At 47.3% G+C, this 17,418-nt stretch overlaps 1 pseudogene; it reads left to right on the forward strand.

Moving 5' to 3' along the window:
• The first annotated feature begins 15,357 nt into the window (after window positions 1–15,357).
• Window positions 15,358–15,596, forward strand: LOC139238038 (U2 spliceosomal RNA; annotated as a pseudogene).
• Window positions 15,597–17,418: the final 1,822 nt, after the last annotated feature.

Genomic DNA, 17,418 nt, shown 5'->3' on the forward strand with positions numbered 1-17,418 from the left:
TGTCCAGGGTCGCGCCGTGGATCTTGATGACTGGGTATCAGTGCTGTGCGGCGACAACATGCTGGTGGAGAACCTTGGTCTTACTGATGTTTAGCGTAAGGCCCATGCTTCGTATGCCTCAGTAAATACGTCGACTATGCCCTGGAGTTCAGCCTCTGTGTGTGCACAGATGCAGGCGTTGTCTGCATACTGTAGCTTGATGATAGAGGCTGGGGTGGTTTTGGACCTGGCCTGGATACGGCGAAGGTTGAACAGGTTCTCACTGGTTCTGTAGCTTAATTCCACTCCAGCAGGGTGGGGCATGGCAGCGAGGAAGATTGAGAAGAGGGTTGGGGCGATGACACAGCCCTGCTTGACCCCTGTCCGGACGTGGATTGGGTCTGTGATGGATCCGTTGGTAAGGATGCCTTAGTGGAGCAGGCGGAGGATGGTGACAATTATATAGGTCCTTAGTGAGACCACACCTGGAGTATTGTGCACAGTTTTTGTCTCCTTACCTAAGTCAGGATAAACGAGTGCAACAAAGGTTCACCAGACTGATTTCTGGGATGGATGGATTGTCCTATGAGGAAAGATTGAGTAGACTAGGCCTATATTCTCTAGAGTTGAGAAGTGCGAGAGGTGATCTCATTGAAACATAAAAAATTCTTAAGGATGCCCGAGAGCAATCCCACTCCAGGAACTTGAGCACATAAATCTAGGCTGACACTCCCAGTGCAGTACTGAGGGAGCGCTGCACTGTCTGAGGTATCGTCTTTCAGATGAGACGTTAAACCGAGGCCCCGTCTGCTCTCTCAGGTGGACGTAAAAAATCCCATGGCACTATTTCAAAAATGAGCAGGGGAGTTATCTCCAGTGCCCTGGCCAATAATTATCCCTCAATCAACATCACTAAAAAGAAAACAGATTATCTGGTCATTATCACTTTGCTATTTGTGGGAGCTTGCTGTGCGCAAATTGGCTGCCGCGTTTCCCACATTACAACAGTGACTAAACTCCAAAAGTACTTCATTGGCTGTAAAGTGCTTTGCGATGGTGGTCTTGAAAGGTGCTATATAAATGCAAGTCTTTCTTTCTAAGATGGGATCTTATGGACGTACGATAGATAGCAAATGGTATAGAGAAAGTAAATAGAAAATGCATGCTTCACGTTAAACTCTGGCAGTATGACAAGGTTGCACACGTTCAAAATTCACAGGCAAATTTATAACTGTGTTCAGAAAGTTTTGCTTCACACAAAGAGGGGACCAACACTTCGAGTAGAGTAATGGAAGCAAATGGCGGAATCTGATGGAGGTGTGATCGGGGACTGTAGATTCTCTCTGTAGGAACTGTGATGAGCAAGAGTGGTCTGACTGATCTCTATCTATCCTGTGAGCTTGTGAGAGGGAAAGTAATTATCAGCTGGCTGCCCCTACTCTGTGTGCACTTGTGTGGATATTGGGTGCAGGCAGAGCCAGCCCCATGGCCAAGCAGTTCACTGATCATCACCGTCCAAGCACGCCTCTTTCAAAGGGCCAGTCGGAGGGAGTTACTGAGGGCAGCCACCACCTTTCAAACGATACCCCAGCATGAATTATCGAAATTTACAGCATGGAAGGAGGCTATTTCGGCCCATCGTGTTCACACCGGCCGACCAAGAGCTTTCCAGCCTAATCCCATTTTCCAGCTCTCGGTCCGTAGCCCTGTAGGTTATGGCACTTCAAGTGCACATCCAAGTACTTATTAAATGTGGTGAGGTTTTCTGCCTCTACCACCCTTTCAGGCAGTGAGTTCCAGACCCCCACCACCCTCTGGATGAAGAAATTTCCCCTCAAATTCATTCTAAACTTCCTACCAATTACTTTAAATCTATGCCCCATGGTTGTTGACAATCTACTGAGGGAAATAGGTTTGTCCTATCCACTATATCTAGGCCCCTCATAATTTTATACACCTCAATAATGTTTCCCCTCAGCCTCCACTGTTTCAACAAAAACAAACACAGCCTATCTAATCTTTGCTCATAGCTAATATTCTCCAGTTCAGGCAACATCCTCGTTAATCTCCTCTCTACCCTCTCTTGTGCAATCACATCTTTCCTGTAATGTGGTGACCAGAACTGCTGCAGTACTCTAGCTGTGGCCTAACTAGTGTTTTATACAGTTCAAGCATAATCTCCCTGCTCTTGTATTCTATGCCTCGGCTAATAAATACAAGTATTCCGTTTGCCTTCTTAACCACCTTATCTACCTGGCCTGCTACCTTCAGGGACCTGTGGACATGCACTCCAAAGTCCCTTCATTCCTCTACACTTCTCAGTCATAGGCAGTCCCTCAAAATCGAGGAAGACTTGCTTCCACTCTAAAAATGAGTTCTCAGGTGGCTGTACAGTCCAATACGGGAATTACAGTCTCTGACACAGGTGGGCAGACAGGGGTTGAAGGAAAGGGTGGGTGGAGGAGCCTGGTTTGCTGCACGCTCCTTCCGCTGCCTGCACTTGGTTTCTGCATGTTCTTGGCGACGAGACTCGAGGTGCTCAGCGCCCTCCCGGATGCTCTTCCTCCACTTTGAGCGGTCTTGGGCCAGGGACTCCTGTTATGTCTTCAGATGCTCTAATAATGACTCCACGAGATAATGTGTTGTGCTTGAACTATAGTGACTTTAGTCCATTTAATGTAACTCCAGAGTAAGGATCACACCTGGTGGGCTGCCTTTTATACTAGGCCCGGCACATCTATACAGGTAGCCTACAGGTCTCCCACTGCGGTGCCCTCTGGTGGCACACCTTGTAATAGTACAAGCAATAACCATGTAGGATACATGCCATCACTCTCCCCCAAGTCTTTAGTGCAAATCGCCTTTGCATTGACAGAGCTAAGCCCAGAGCACAATCTGGTTGACCCTTGGATGGTCGTTTCCAAGGGTGAGTAGATGGTGTTTTGTTGGCAATAGAGTTGCTGGTGGTTTCTGTTTGTGCATCCATGACCACTCCATTCTCTCCCCCCCACCCACCCCCCCACATACAGATTGTGTCGTTGGCTCATTACATTCACATACATTCAAGTCCAAAAAAACAAATTGCATTCACAGTATTGCATTCATGGTACCGTGGTGAGGTAAGTACATTTGAATGATGAGGTACATACTTGGAATATACTTGGAGTGAGTGCTGGGGTCAGTGTGTGAGGACAAACTAGTGCCAGAACTGCTGGATGGTATCCAGGTAGTCTAGTGGCGGCACGGTGCCCAGTGTTGGCAGTGGGAACCCGGTTGGCTCAAGTTGCCTGCTCTCAGGGCTTTTGCCGTTGCTTCTAGCGTCGGGCAGGTTCACAGATGCCTATGACCTTCCTGTCTTCTCATTGCGCCCTGGGTCGCTGCTGCTCCCTGAGGAGCAGTCATCTAGCAGTGCACAGGGAGCTGCTGACTTGCTTGCCTGGGCGTTGTTTGGTTTGGGATCCCGGCTGGTCCCAGTCCAATTTGGGAGAACCGTTGTGGAGGCCCTTCATTACCGGATGTAGCTTGGTGGCGATAGGATCTGGGGACTGCGCCTTAGCGCAGTTTGCTCTTTCAGGCTTGTGGTGGTTGGTGCCTTAGGGTGCCTGAGAGGTGGATCCGATCAGGGGCAGAGTATCGATACCAGTGCAGTTGCCCTCCTGAGATTGCTTGCTCTGTAAGCTTGTATATGTTAACTGCTTGTGGCCATACTCCGTGGTGCATCATTCTGGTCCCAGGGGCGCAGGCTACAGCATTGGGTAGCTCGCTGGATTGTGTGCTTCCGATTAGTGTTTGCCGGCTGCATTGACTGTATGCAGTTAAAATCCTACATCGCACATTTCATTACTTATTGTAAATTACCTGTAGCTCCGATCGCAATCGCGCGACTTTTCCTTGCTTATTGCATGTACACAACTCTGATCATTAATTACGCATTTTACATCGAACTCACAGTTGCTGTTACATTGATTGAGAGTGTGGATCTGTCCCTTTAAGTGTGGTGAGTTGTGGACCTCCTTTAAGAGAGTCTTGCTATCTTTACCCCAATCGTCTTCTTCGCTTGGTGCCACATGTTGCTCCATCAGCACTGCACCTCATAGTCCGGTCGCCGCCATCTTTTTCTTCAGCGCCTCACCTCGTGGTTTGAGCGCCATCTTTCTTCCATCCACGATGTCGACTGCTGTGATCCTCTTCTTCCCTGGTTCCACCACCGAAGCTGGGAAGTCGCCTCTGCGTCTGATTTTCTTCCTTCGGAGTCCTGTCACTGGAGCCTGGAAGGTGCATTCGGGTCATCTCAGCTGGATCATCGCCATGCAGTTGTGCTGAGCAGTTTGTGCCTCGGATGCTGTGCTGGCCTGCTCTCTGGTGTCGGATCCAACCTCAGGTGGGGGTTTGCTTTGCCTCTGAGCACGGGGGATGTCGATCGCTGGAGGGATGAAATCTTCCCAGCTCCAATGGATCTTCTTCATCCACTTTCTTCCAAGTAGCGCTGGTCCATCTCCTGCAACAATCGACAGGGGTAACTTGTGCACCGCGCCATCATGGAGTACCTTTACATCCGCACTACCAACGACTGGGATAAGTTCATTGGTGTAGGTGCGCAGCTTTGCCTGAACCGTGACCAACTTGGGTCGTTCAGCCTGATTGTCCAATAGCCTCTCAAAGGCTTCTTGATTCATTACTGACTGGCTCGCCCCCGAATGGAATGCCATTTATCTCGACTTCCATCCTCAACGGAGGTGCAGGTAAACATGCTATATACCTGGCCATGAGCTGAGCTGCCGCTCTGACTATCGCTTCATAATCCGTGCTGGATTCATGGCCATCTGCAGACTCTTCATCAACACAGTGAGTCATATTTATTTTACACATTCGCTAGAGGTGGCCCTTTGTGCTGCAGCCTTTACATACATAGTCTTTAAAACAGCACTGGTGAGCCCTGTGATTCCCTCCGCAACGCCAGCATGGTGCTACTCGATTAGCCCCCCTTGGCGGACTCTGAGTTAAAGGACTTGGGGGCCTGTTCTCTCTCCCCTGAGAAAATTCACATTCTACAGCCCAGCCTCTAAAAGGCGCCATTCTGTGCACAGTACTTGCCGGGTTTGAGTCCTGAGGATGAGTCATCCGCCTAGAGCTGCAGGTCAAGGTCATGAATGCTTGGCTTACAGAGATGGCCTTCTGCAGTGTGACTGTGGTATCCGCAGATAGTAGCTTATGAAGAAGGCCCTCATGGCCGATTCCGATGACAAAGATATCCCGCAGCGCTTCGGTGAAGTGGTCACCGAAATCACATGGTGCCGCCAGCCTCCTGAGGTCTGCAGCATATTTCGCGATCACCTGGCCTTCGGGCCGTGGGTGTGAATAAAACTGGTGTGTGGTTGTGAGGTTGCTCTCTTTGGGCTTGAGTTGTTCTTGGATCAGCGTTACAAGCTCCTCGTACATCTTGGTCGTTGTCTTCGCTGGTGCCAGCAAGTCCCTGACGAGGCCATAAACGGTGGGCCCACAACTGGTTAGCAGGATAGCTCTGCGCTTATCAGCCAGTGTGGCTGGATTGTCGCCTGCCAGGTCATTTGCTGTGAATAAATGGTCAAGCCTCTCCACAAAGACTTCCCAATCATCACCATCGGTGAAGTGCTGCAACGTACCAAGGTGCTGCAACGTACCAAGGTTAGCCATTTTCGCGTGAAGGTCTATAATCTCGTTGCCAATTGTTATGTCTTCAGAAGCTCTAATAATGACTCCACGAGACAATGTATTGTGCTTGAACTGTAGTGAGCTTAGTCCATTTAATGTAACTCCAGAGTGAGGATCACACATGGTGGCCTGCCTTTTATACTAGGCCTGGCACACCTGAACAGGTAACCTACAAGTCTCCTTCTGCGGTGCCCTCTGGTGGCACACCTTGTAATAGTACAAGCAGTAACCATGTAGGATACACGACAACTCCCAGGTGCTGAAATGCACTGGGAGGATAGACGCACCAACGTCAGTGCTCTCGCCCAGGCCAACATCCCTAGCATCGAAGCAGTGACCACTCAACCAGCTCCGTTGGGCAGGCCACACTGTCCGTATGCCCAACACGAGACTTCCTAAGCAAGCGCTCTACTCAGAACTCCTACACGGCAAGCGAGCCTCAGGTGGGCAGAGGAAATGTTTCAAGGACACCCTCAAAGCCTCCTTGATGAAGTGCAACATCCCCACCAGCACTTCTCAGTGCCCTAAGGACATAGACAGGCTAAAGCAGGCTAAGTGAGTGAGCAAAAATTTGGCAGATGCAGCATAATGTTGGAAAGTGTGAAGTCATGCACTTTGGCAGAAAAAAATCAAAAAGTTATAATTTAAATGGAGAAAGATTGCAAAATGCCGTACAGCCGGACCTGGGGGTACTTATGCAGGTACAGCAAGTAGTCAGGAAGGCCAATGGAATCTTGGCCTTTATTGCAAAGGGGATGGAGTATAAAAGCAGGGAAGTCTTGCTACAGTTATACAGGATATTGGTGAGGCCACACCTGGAATACTGCGTGCAGTTTTAGTTTCCACATTTACGAAAGGATATACTTGCTATGGAGGCAGTTCAGAGAAGGTTCACTAGGTTGATTCCGGAGATGAATTATGAGGAAAGGTTGAGGAGCTTGGGCCTCTAGACATTGGAATTCAGAAGAGTGAGAGGTGATCTCAACAAAATGTATAAGATTATGAGGGGGCTCAACAAGGTGGATGCACAGAGGATATTTCCACTCATAGGGGAAACTAAAACTAGGGGGACATAGTCTTAGAATAAGGGGCCGCCTATTTAAACTGGAGGTGAGGAGAAATTTCTTCTCTGAGGGCTGTAAATCTGTGGAATTCTCTGCCCCAGAGAGCTGTAGAGGCTGGGTCATTTGTTAAGGCGAAGATAGACAGATTTTTGAGTGATAAGGGAGTAAAGGGTTATGGTCGGTGGGCAGGGAAAAGGGAAGTGGAGCTGAGTTCATGATCAGATCAGCCACGATTGTGGACCATATACAGTAGACACCTCAAATCGCTGGAGATCCTGCAAATCCCCTAAGTGTTCTCGATTAGGCCAACATTACCAGAATCGAAGCACTGACCACACTCCGTTGGGTGGGCCACATTGTTTGCATGCCTGACACAAGACTCCCAAAGCAAGCGCTCCACTCGGAACTCCCACACGGCAAGCGAGCCCAAGGTGGGCAGAGGAAACTTTTCAAGGGCAGCCTCAAAGCCTCCCTGATAAAATGCAACATCCCCACCGACACCTGGGAGTCCCTGGCCAAAGACCCCCTTATGTGGAGGAAGTGCATCCGGGAGGGCGCTGAGCACCTCGGGCCTCGTCACCGAGAGCAAGCAGAAACCAAGCGCAGGCAGCGGAAGGAGTGTGCGGCAAACCAGTCCCACCCACCCTTTCCTTCAACGATTGTCTGTCCCACCTGTGACTAGACTGTAATTCCCGTATTGGACTGTTCAGTCACCTGAGAACTCATTTTAGAGTAGAAGCAGGTCTTCCTTGATTTCGAGGGACTGCCGATGATGATGATGAATGGCGGAGCAGGCTCGAGGGGCCAAATGGCCTACTCCTGCTCCTATTTCTTATGTTAAAGGTGCTATATAAATACAAGTTGTTGTTGTTAAACGCACAACACCTTAATGACTTATCCCACTGAGTCTATTATCTAATGGGTCCCATATGTTGAAGCATGTTTTGTTGTGCGACAGCTGTGTCCCTTACCTTACAGAGTCATTTCAAAAGTGAACAACGCACATAAAATTCACAGAAAAGTTAAAAGTGGCTTACCACTGTAATAGAGTGAATTGTTTTAACGATGGAACAATGGGTGTTTGTGAGCCATGGGACAACATCTGATTTGCATATTGTACTTCTTGCAGTGGAACGACGCTGTACCGGTAAGTCGAGAGTTACACTGAACCCTCTGGGATCAAGCCACTCTTTTTCCATGACAGACATCAATATTGTGTATGCAAATAACAACAGCAAACAGTACTGTTTGTGCAGTTAAAATTGGATCCCGATACCCCTGTGATTAAAGACAGGGATAATAAAGGAGCGACGCATATCATTATCACCAGTTTAAAACTAATTGCCATCCTCCAATTAAAAGGGACTCGTGCAGCTCTTTTACCGACACAAATAAGAAGTCATGACAAATATTTTTCCTGTGTTTACCAAATGATAAGAAGTGACGATGCATTCCTGTCATTGTGCTGGACATGCTCAATGCCATCCTGCCACCCTGCCAAAAAAGTTGCTCTTTGTCAGGGGCCGAAATTGCCTCCCGAACAAAAAGTAGGCGCTCACCGATTCGTTAGGTTTTTCTCCACCCCCAATCCGTGGGGCGGAGATTGGACCGATATTCACCTCTTTGTTCTCTATTTCCAGTTGGGGTGGTGTTGAGGGGCGGAAGTGCAATTGGAGCGGGTCGGCCTTCGCTACGAGTCATGAGCGTCGCACTGATGACGTCACAATGTCCCTCCCCTTCAGTTAAAGGGGAAGGCCGCTGCGAACTCTGCATGGGTTTAGTCAGGCCCACTGGGAGGGTTTTAGCCAGGCCAGTGGCCTGCTACCCAAGAGGGGATGCCGTGGCTGCCTGCTGGGGGCCCGGCCAAACCCGACATGGCCATTGTTGGGCCACCGCGGAGTCAGCCGACAATTAAAATAAAATGGAGGCGACGGCACTCCCCATTAAGGGCGGACGCGCCGCTCAACCACACACAGCTTCCCGCCAGGGAAAGCTGTTAGGGGCGCAACCGGCGGCCGATCCACTCCCGCGGGGTAGTTTCCGGCGGTGGGCAGGAAGGGGGGTCGGCGCGTATCCAATGGGTCGGCCTGGAGCAATTTAGGACGGGTCGGCCCATCCGTCTGCCCCAGTCGGTGAGGCCTATTCACTCCATTACCCTCTTAGAGGCGGTAATGGGCCTTAAAGACGGGGCAATTTCAGCCCCTCTCTAACTTGGGGGATGGGGTAGCAATCGGGGAGAGGGTGAGGGAGGGAGATCATTAGGCAGCAGTGACCTATGGTTTTTACGTGGCAAGTAAGGTATGTATTTTAGAAAACATACCTTTTTATATCTGCTCTCTCAGGTGGACGCAAAAGATCCCGCGGCACTATTTGGAAGAAGAGCAGGGGAGTTATCCCCAGTGTCCTGGACCAATATTTATCCCGCAATCAACATCACAAAAAAGATTATTCGGCCATTATCATATTGCTGTTTGTGGGAGCTTGCTGTGTGCTGTTTGTGGGCCCCACACCTCTCCTCCCCCACAATGGATGAGCGGGAACAAGCTCCTGTCTGCCACCCACAACTCACAGGCTCCCTTGGCGTGAGAGCTTGGCCCTCCAGAAGGCAATGCAGCCACTCTCCCCACTCCAGGCCATGTTTTCACCAGATATTTTCACCAAATAATCAACAACAACAACTTGTATTTATATAGTGCCTTTAACGATAGTGAAACATCCCAAGACGCTTCACAGGAGTGTTATGTGATAAACAATTTGACAACGAGCCGCATAAGAAACTCAAAAAACACACAACCTTTGGCAACTAACCCAAGGTTATTTTCAAATCCCTCCATGGCCCTCGTCCCTCCCTATCTCTGTAATCTCCTCCAACCCCACCAAGATGTCTGCGCTCCTCTAATTCTGCCTTCTTTGAGCATCCCTGTTTATAATCGTTCAACCATCGGTAGCCATGCCTTCTGTTGCCTAGATCCCAAGCTCTGGAACTCCCTCCCTAAACTTATCCGCCTCACTACCTCTCTTTCCTCCTTAAAAGATATGTCTTTGACCAAGTTTTTGGTCACCTGTGCTAATTTCTACTTATGCGGCTCGGTGTCAAATTTTTATCTCATAATACTCCTGTGAAGCGTCTTGCGACATAACAACATTAAGAAATAGGAACAGGAGTTGGCCATACAACCCCTTGAGCCTGCTCCATCATTCAATAAGATCATGGCTGATCTGATCATGGACTCAGCTCCACTTCCACGCCTGCTCCCTATAACTTCTTATCCCTTTTTTGACGTTTCGCAACATTAAAGGCACTATATAAATACAACTTTTTTTTGTTGTTGAATATTTACATCTGTGCAGTTATAGTTTACTGCATTTATTCCACTATTAGTCCACAATCCAATCATCTAAAGTTGCCGTTGATTGGGATTTGCTCCTTTTGAACCAGGCAAACTACTAAATGGGAGGCAACTGCAAAAACCAAAATCAGCTTTGAGTGAAAAGTCAGCCTTTCATGGCCCCCAGGCCGTCTCAAAGAAGTGTAGTCACTGTTGTAATGTGAGAAACACAGCAGCCAATTTGCGCACAAGCAAGCTCCCACAAACAGCAATGTGTTAATGACGAGATAATCTGTGTTTTTGTTATGTTGATTGAAGGATAAATATTGGCCCCAGGACGTCGGGGACAACTCCACTGCTTTTCTTCAAAACAATGCCACGGGATCTTTTAAGTCCACCTGAGAGAGCAGATGGGGCCTCGGTTTAATGTCTCATCCGAAAGACGGCAGAGGTGATCTTATTGAAAAGTATCAAATCTTGAGGGGACTTGACAGGGTAGATGCAGAGAGAATATTTCCCCTCATGGAGGAATCTAGAACTAGGGGACATAGTTTCAGAATAAGGGGCCGCCCATTTAAAATGGAAGTGAATATAAGAACATAAGAAATAGGAAGAGGAGTAGGCCATACAGCCCCTCGAGCCTGCTCTGCCATTCAATAAGATCATGGCTGATCTGATCATGGACTCAGCTCAACTTCCCCGCCTGCTCCCCATAACCCCTTATCGTTTAAGAAACTGTCTATTTCTGTCAAATTTATTCTATCTCCCAGCTTCCACAGCTCTCTGAGGCAGCGAATTCCACAGATTTACAACCTTCTGAGAGAAGAAATTTCTCCTCATCTCTGTTTTAAATGGCCAGCCCCTTATTCTAAGATCATGCCCTCTAGTTCTAGTCTCCCCCATCAGTGGAAACATCCTCTCTGCATTCACCTTGTCACGCCCCCTCATAACCTTATACGTTTCGATAAGATCACATCTCATTCTTCTGAATTCCAATGAGTAGAGAGGCCCAACCTATTCAACCTGTCCTCATAAGTCCACCCCCTCATCCCCGGAATCAACCTAGTGAACCTTCTCTGAACTGCCTCCAAAGCAAGTATATCCTTTCGTAAATATGGAAATCAAAACTGCACGCAGTATTCCAGGTGTGGCCTTACCAACACTTTATATAGCTGTAGTAAGACTTCGCTGCTTTTATACTCCATCCCTTTTGCAATAAAGGCCAAGATACCATTGGCCTTCCTGATCACTTGCTGTACCTGCATACTATCCTTTTGTATTTCATGCACAAGTATCCCCAGGACCCGCTGTACTGCGGCACTTTGCAATCTTTCTCCATTTAAATAATAACCTGCTCTTTAATTTTGTTCTGCCAAAGTCCATGACCTCACACGTTACAACATTATACTCCATCTGCCAAATTTTTGCCCACTCACTTAGCCTGTCTATGTCCTTTTGCAGATTTTTTGTGTCCTCCTCATACATTGCTTTTCCTCCCATCTTTGTATCGTCAGCAAACTTGGCTACGTTACACTCAGTCCCTTCTTCCAAGTCGTCAATATAGATTGTAAATAGTTGAGGTCCCAGCACTGATCCCTGCGGCACCCCACTAGTTACTGGTTGCCAACCTGAGAATGAACCATTTATCCCGACTCTCTGTTTTCTGTTAGCCAATCCTCTATCCATGCTAACATATTACACCCAACCCCGTGAACTTTTATCTTGTGCAGTAACCTTTTATGTGGCACCTTGTCAAATGCCTTCTGGAAATCCAAATACACATCCACTGGTTCCCCTTTATCCACTCTGATCGTTACATCCTCAAAGAACTCCTGCAAATTTGTCAGAAAATGAGGAGGAATTTCTTCTCTCACAGAGGGTCGTGAATCTTTGGAATTCTCTGCCCCAGGGAGCTCTGGAGGCTGGGTCATTGAATATATTTATGGCAGAGATAGATGGACTTATGAATGATAAGGGAGTTAAGGATTTTGGGGAGTGGGCAGGGAAGTGGAGCTGAGGCCAAGATCAGATCAGCCATGATCTTATTGAATGGCGGAGCAGGCTCGAAGGGCCAAATGGGCGACTTCTGCTCCTATGTCTTATGTTCTTATGTTGAATCCTGGTTTGGTATAGATCAATCCTACGCCATACAGTTAACAAATTACCTCCTTTATGCTGCCAAGCCCCGGGCATTACATTTTTAACTGTTAAAGTCTTGTATCATTCAGTAGCTGTGGAGTGGGTGATTTATTTTTATTCATTCACTGGATGTGGGCATCGCTGGCAAGGTTGGATTTATTGCCCATCCTTAATTGCCCTCGAGAAGGTAGTGGTGAGCCACCTTCTTGAACCGCCGCAGGCTGTGAGGTGAAGGTTTTCCTAACAGTTTTATATAACTGAGTGTCTCGCTGGGCCATTGTCAGAGGGCAGTTCAGAGTCAACCACATTGCTGTGGGTCTGGAGTCACATATCGGCCAGACCGGGTAAGGGCGGCAGATTTCCTTCCCTAAAGGACATTAGTGACCCGGATGGGTTTTTACGACAATCCGGTATTTCATGGTCATTACCGACACTAGCTTTTTAAATCCAAATTCATTTAATTAACTGAATTTAAATTTCACAGCTGCCATTATCCATCCAGTTACATAAACACTATGCTACTGTCCCATAAATGCTCCTTAAATCCTCACTAAGTACTCAATCACTGCTTTTGCTTCAATTGCTTCCATTGTAGATTTTGGCACTAAAATGCAAGATTCAAGCCGTTGTCCTTTGGAACATTAATGCTTCAATTTTCCCGTGAGCAGGTGATAACCGGCCACAGACAGTGAATCTGTTTCGACCACATTTTATCCAAGAGAAGAATAGGAGGAAAAAGACATGCTGCAGAAAAAGCCTCATCTTTAGCTGGTCACATTCCCAGCAAAACAGACAATATTGTGCTGTGTCAGTGGTTCCAGCAACCAGCCTCTTCAACTTGAGTCCACCCACTTGTTCTGGGTCGCAGATCGGCCATAATCTCATTGAATGGCGGAACAGGCTCGAGGGGCTGAATGGCCTCCCCCTGTTCCTATATTGGCAGCACCCAACCATTAGCTTTAGTGGCAATTTAAAAATGCCCATTGGTGCCATAAGAACATGAGAAATAGGAGCAGGAGTAGGCCACACGGCCCCTCAAGCCTGCTCCGCCAATCCATAAGATCATGGCTGATCTTCTACCTCAACTCCACTTTCTTGCACTATCCCCATATCCCTTGATTCCCTTGACAACCAAAAATCTATCGATCTCTGTCTTGAATATACTCAATGACTGATCATCCACAGCCCTCTGAGGTAGAGAATTCCAAAGATTCACCACCCTCTAAGTGAAGACGTTTTTCCTCATCTCAAGCCTAAATGGCCGATTCCTTATTCTGAGACTGTAACCCCTGGTTCTATACTCTCCAGCCCGGAAAAACATCCTCCCTGCATCTACCCTGTAAGAATTTTGTATGTTTCAATGAGATCATCTCTCATTCTTCTAAACTCTAGAGAATATAGGCCTAGTCTACTCAATATATCCTCATAGGACAATCCCCTCATTCCAGGAATCAGACTGGTAAACATTCATTGTACTCCCTCAATGGCAAGTATATCCTTCCTTAGGTAAAGAGATCAAAACTGTGCACAATACTCCAGGTGCGGTCTCACCAGGGCCCGATATAACTGCAGTCAGACTCTTATACTCAAATTCTCTTGTAATAAAGGTCAACATTATAACTCAGATTATATCCAGTGTTATTCTTTGCAATGTCAGCAAACATGAAAAAAATATTCCTGTTCCTTGTTGATAATTGTATTTTCAATAGCAACTCGTGCTGTTGAAACTCTGTCCATAATTTATTCCGGGGCAAAGGAAGGTTATAGATGTTTGGACCCCATAAGAATCGATCTTTCTGTTACCATCTGAGGCACTACAACCACATCTTGATTGATAGTCATTCATTTTAGGTTCCATTTATTGTGAAATTAATGATAACTTAAGTGCACGGACTATAAACTGGGATCAGATATATCTTTATTGTGAAGGCAATGAACCAGACTGGTAGTCTCTTCCGTGAACCGGCCAGACTGAAGACCAATAGTCAACCATTCAAGGATTCCCAGGGGCACATTCAAGACAGGCAGATGAGCTGTTACTAGTGCTATTGTCCTGACCATCGACTCCCTCTCTGCTTTTCTCCATCCCCCCCTGTGACATAAGGAACTCGCTGTGTAACAATTAAAGGAAAGCAAATTGTGAAGAGGACACAAAAAAAATCTGCAACGGGATATAGACAGGCTAAGTGAATGGGCAAAAATTTGGCAGATGGAGTATAATGTGGGACAATGTAAGGTTATCCACTTTGGCAGAAAAAATAGAAAAGCAAATTATAATTTAAATGGAGAAAAATTTCAAAGTGCTGCAGTACAGAGGGACCTGGTGGTTCTTGTGCATGGAACACAAAAAGTCAGTATGCAGGTACAGCAAGTGTTCAGGAAGGCAAATAGAATGTTGTCCTTTATTGCACGGGGGGATAGAGTATAAAAGCAGAGAAGTCCTGCTACAACTGTACAGGGTAGTGGTGAGGCCACACCTGGAGTACTGCGTACAGTTTTGGTCTTCATATTTAAGGAAGGTTATACTTGCATTGGAGGCTGTTCAGAGAAGGTTCACTCGGTTGATTCCGGAGATGAGGGGGGTTGACTTATGAAGATAGGTTGAGCCTCTACTCATTGGAGTTCAGAAGAATGAGAGGTGATCTTATCGAAACATAAGATAAGGAGGGAGCTTGACAAAGTGGATGCAGAGAGGATATTTCCACTCATAGGGGCAACTAAAACTAGGGGACATAGTCTCAGAATAAGGGGCCGCCCATATAAAACTGAGATGAGGAGAAATTTCTTCTCTCAGAGGGTTGTAAATCTGTGGAATTCTCTGCCCCAGAGAGTTGTGGAGGCTGGGTCATTGAATATATTTAAAGCGGATATAGACAGATTTGTGCCCTTTAGGGGGCCCCGAGGTCGGCGTGGGGCGATACCCACCGATAACTTCTCTGCGCAAGAAGCCTGTGGTGCCCCGGCCCCCCGTAAAAGGGAGGTGTTAGCGCGGCGGCCGCCATCGTTTTTCTGTCGGCCCGACAATAGTGGCCGCCGGTGTGGTCGGGCCGCCATCGTGCAGCGGAGGTGCCGGACCGCAGGCCCAGCCGACACCCTCCCTGGTGGCCCAGTGGGAGCCACGAAAGAGGCTGCAGAGTTCGCTTCGGACTTCCCCTTTCGCTTCTCGGCCTTTTGGCTAAGATCATGCGTAACTGACCTGACAGGGGAGTAACCACCATAACCCCAAGGTGGTTCTCCCTGGATCAGGAAGGTATATGCTTGCTTTTTTGGAAATAGGAGGTGGGTGGGGTGGCTTGACCCATCCACCTCCACGGAGGTGTGTGGGGGACCTGACCCATCCACCTCCATGGCACGAACCTGGTATTGCAGTACTTCCAGGAACGGTGCAGTGGCTCTAGGCCTTTTGGCTAAGAGCATTGGCGCAGAGTGATCCTTGAATGGGCCCAAGGTGACCTCTGGCGTTTGTGATTTGACAAAGAATTGGAACGATTGGCTACGAATTTCAAAAAAAAAAAAAATTCCCCTTTAAAAGGGGAGGGACCTTGTGAGGCGTCAGCAAGACGCGGCACGTCCACACCGCGCTGACGAGCTGAGCGTCGTGCCCCGCGAGAGCACTCAGTTAGTGCAATAACATCTTTTTTTCCCCCCACAAAGAGCCCAAATCGGAGCCGGTGACTGTGCTTCACGCGCCAGCAATAAATAAAAAAGCAAATTCAAAATATGTACTGCACGGGGCAAATTCAGCCCCGCTGTCACTGCAAGTTCTTGGTGCTGCTGACTGTTTGAACACGGAGGTGTAGAATCCTTGCGACAGTCACAGGTTTGATGCCCAGACCCACTTTGTGCTGTGCCAAATGGGGCCACACTAAGCAGAGACTCCAGAGCCCCCCAGTAGGCGAGAGAGAAAATTATAGGGAAGCTTCATAAAAGTTCGAGTATTGTGTGCGGTAGATGGAATGTAATGCATCTACTGTGTACTACATGCTGCTCTCCCAATACTTTCTTTTCAGTTCCTTTCTGTAAATTTTCTTCAAATTTAGCTTTGTTTTTCTAATGTCCCATGCCATATCCTTTCTCTTTTCAGCCCAAATCTAGTTATCACAAAACTGAGTTGCAGAACTTCCTGGAGAGAAGACATTATATGCCTTTATTCACGCGCAGACCTATTTCTGTGCAGCAGAGTGGTTATGTTACTGGACTAATAATCCAGAGGCCTGGACTAATAATCCAGAGACAGGAGTTTAAATCCCACCACGGCAACTGAGGATGTTTCCTCTGGCTGGGGAGTCTAGAAGTGGGGTTCACAGTCTCAGAATAAGGGGTCGGCCATTTAGGACTGAGATGAGGAGACATTTCTTCAGAGGGTGGTGAATCTTTGGAATTCTCTACCCCAGAGTGCTGTAGAGGCTCAGTCATTGAGTATATTAAAGGATGAGATCGATAGATTTTTGGATATTAAGGGAATCAAGAAATATGGGGATAGTGCAGGAAAATGGAGTTGAGGTGGAAGATTAGCCATGACCTTATTGAATGACGGAGCAGGCTCGAGGGGCCAAATGGCCGACTTCTGCTTCTCATTCTTATGTTCACTCCTGGAAGCAGACATGACTCCCCAGTGACAAGGGGTAATCAATTTAAATCAGTCTGTCGGAAAAATTTAAGATGGACTACAATTCATCCTGTGTAAATGAAATTCATGCATTACACTGACTGAGAAGCTCCTCCGACCATTATCTAATTGGAAAAACAAAAGTTCTCTGCAAATGTCCATATTATGTACAAAGCAGTGAAACATGTTTGACCAGGCTCAGAGTGGTCCTCGCTGATTAAATCATACGTACTCCCAGCCATTTCTCATGGGGAAGGAGAAATTATGAATGTTGTACGTGCAGCACTGATGAGATTTGTTTGACCCATAGTACAGAAGATGACTCCATGTGGCTTTGTGGGTTTTTAATTCTGGAAATGCCCGTTAAATGTGCTAGGGAACAGAATGAGTGTAAATGCATTGTGTTCCTGGACTGATTATGTGCCTGGTGTTTCCACTCTTCCACTGTTCAAACAAAATCCAGCCTCAAGCATAACAGCTTTTAGTTTTTGTTACTTAAAAGGAAGTTTTTTGAAATTGCATCAATTGACAGTGATCCTTATGACATAGTGAAACAAACATATGTAAACATTGTGTGCAGTATGTAGATTGTGGGGCTGGAGATTAC

This window comes from Pristiophorus japonicus, chromosome 24 (assembly GCF_044704955.1).
Source record: "Pristiophorus japonicus isolate sPriJap1 chromosome 24, sPriJap1.hap1, whole genome shotgun sequence".
Lineage (NCBI taxonomy): Eukaryota > Metazoa > Chordata > Chondrichthyes > Pristiophoridae > Pristiophorus > Pristiophorus japonicus.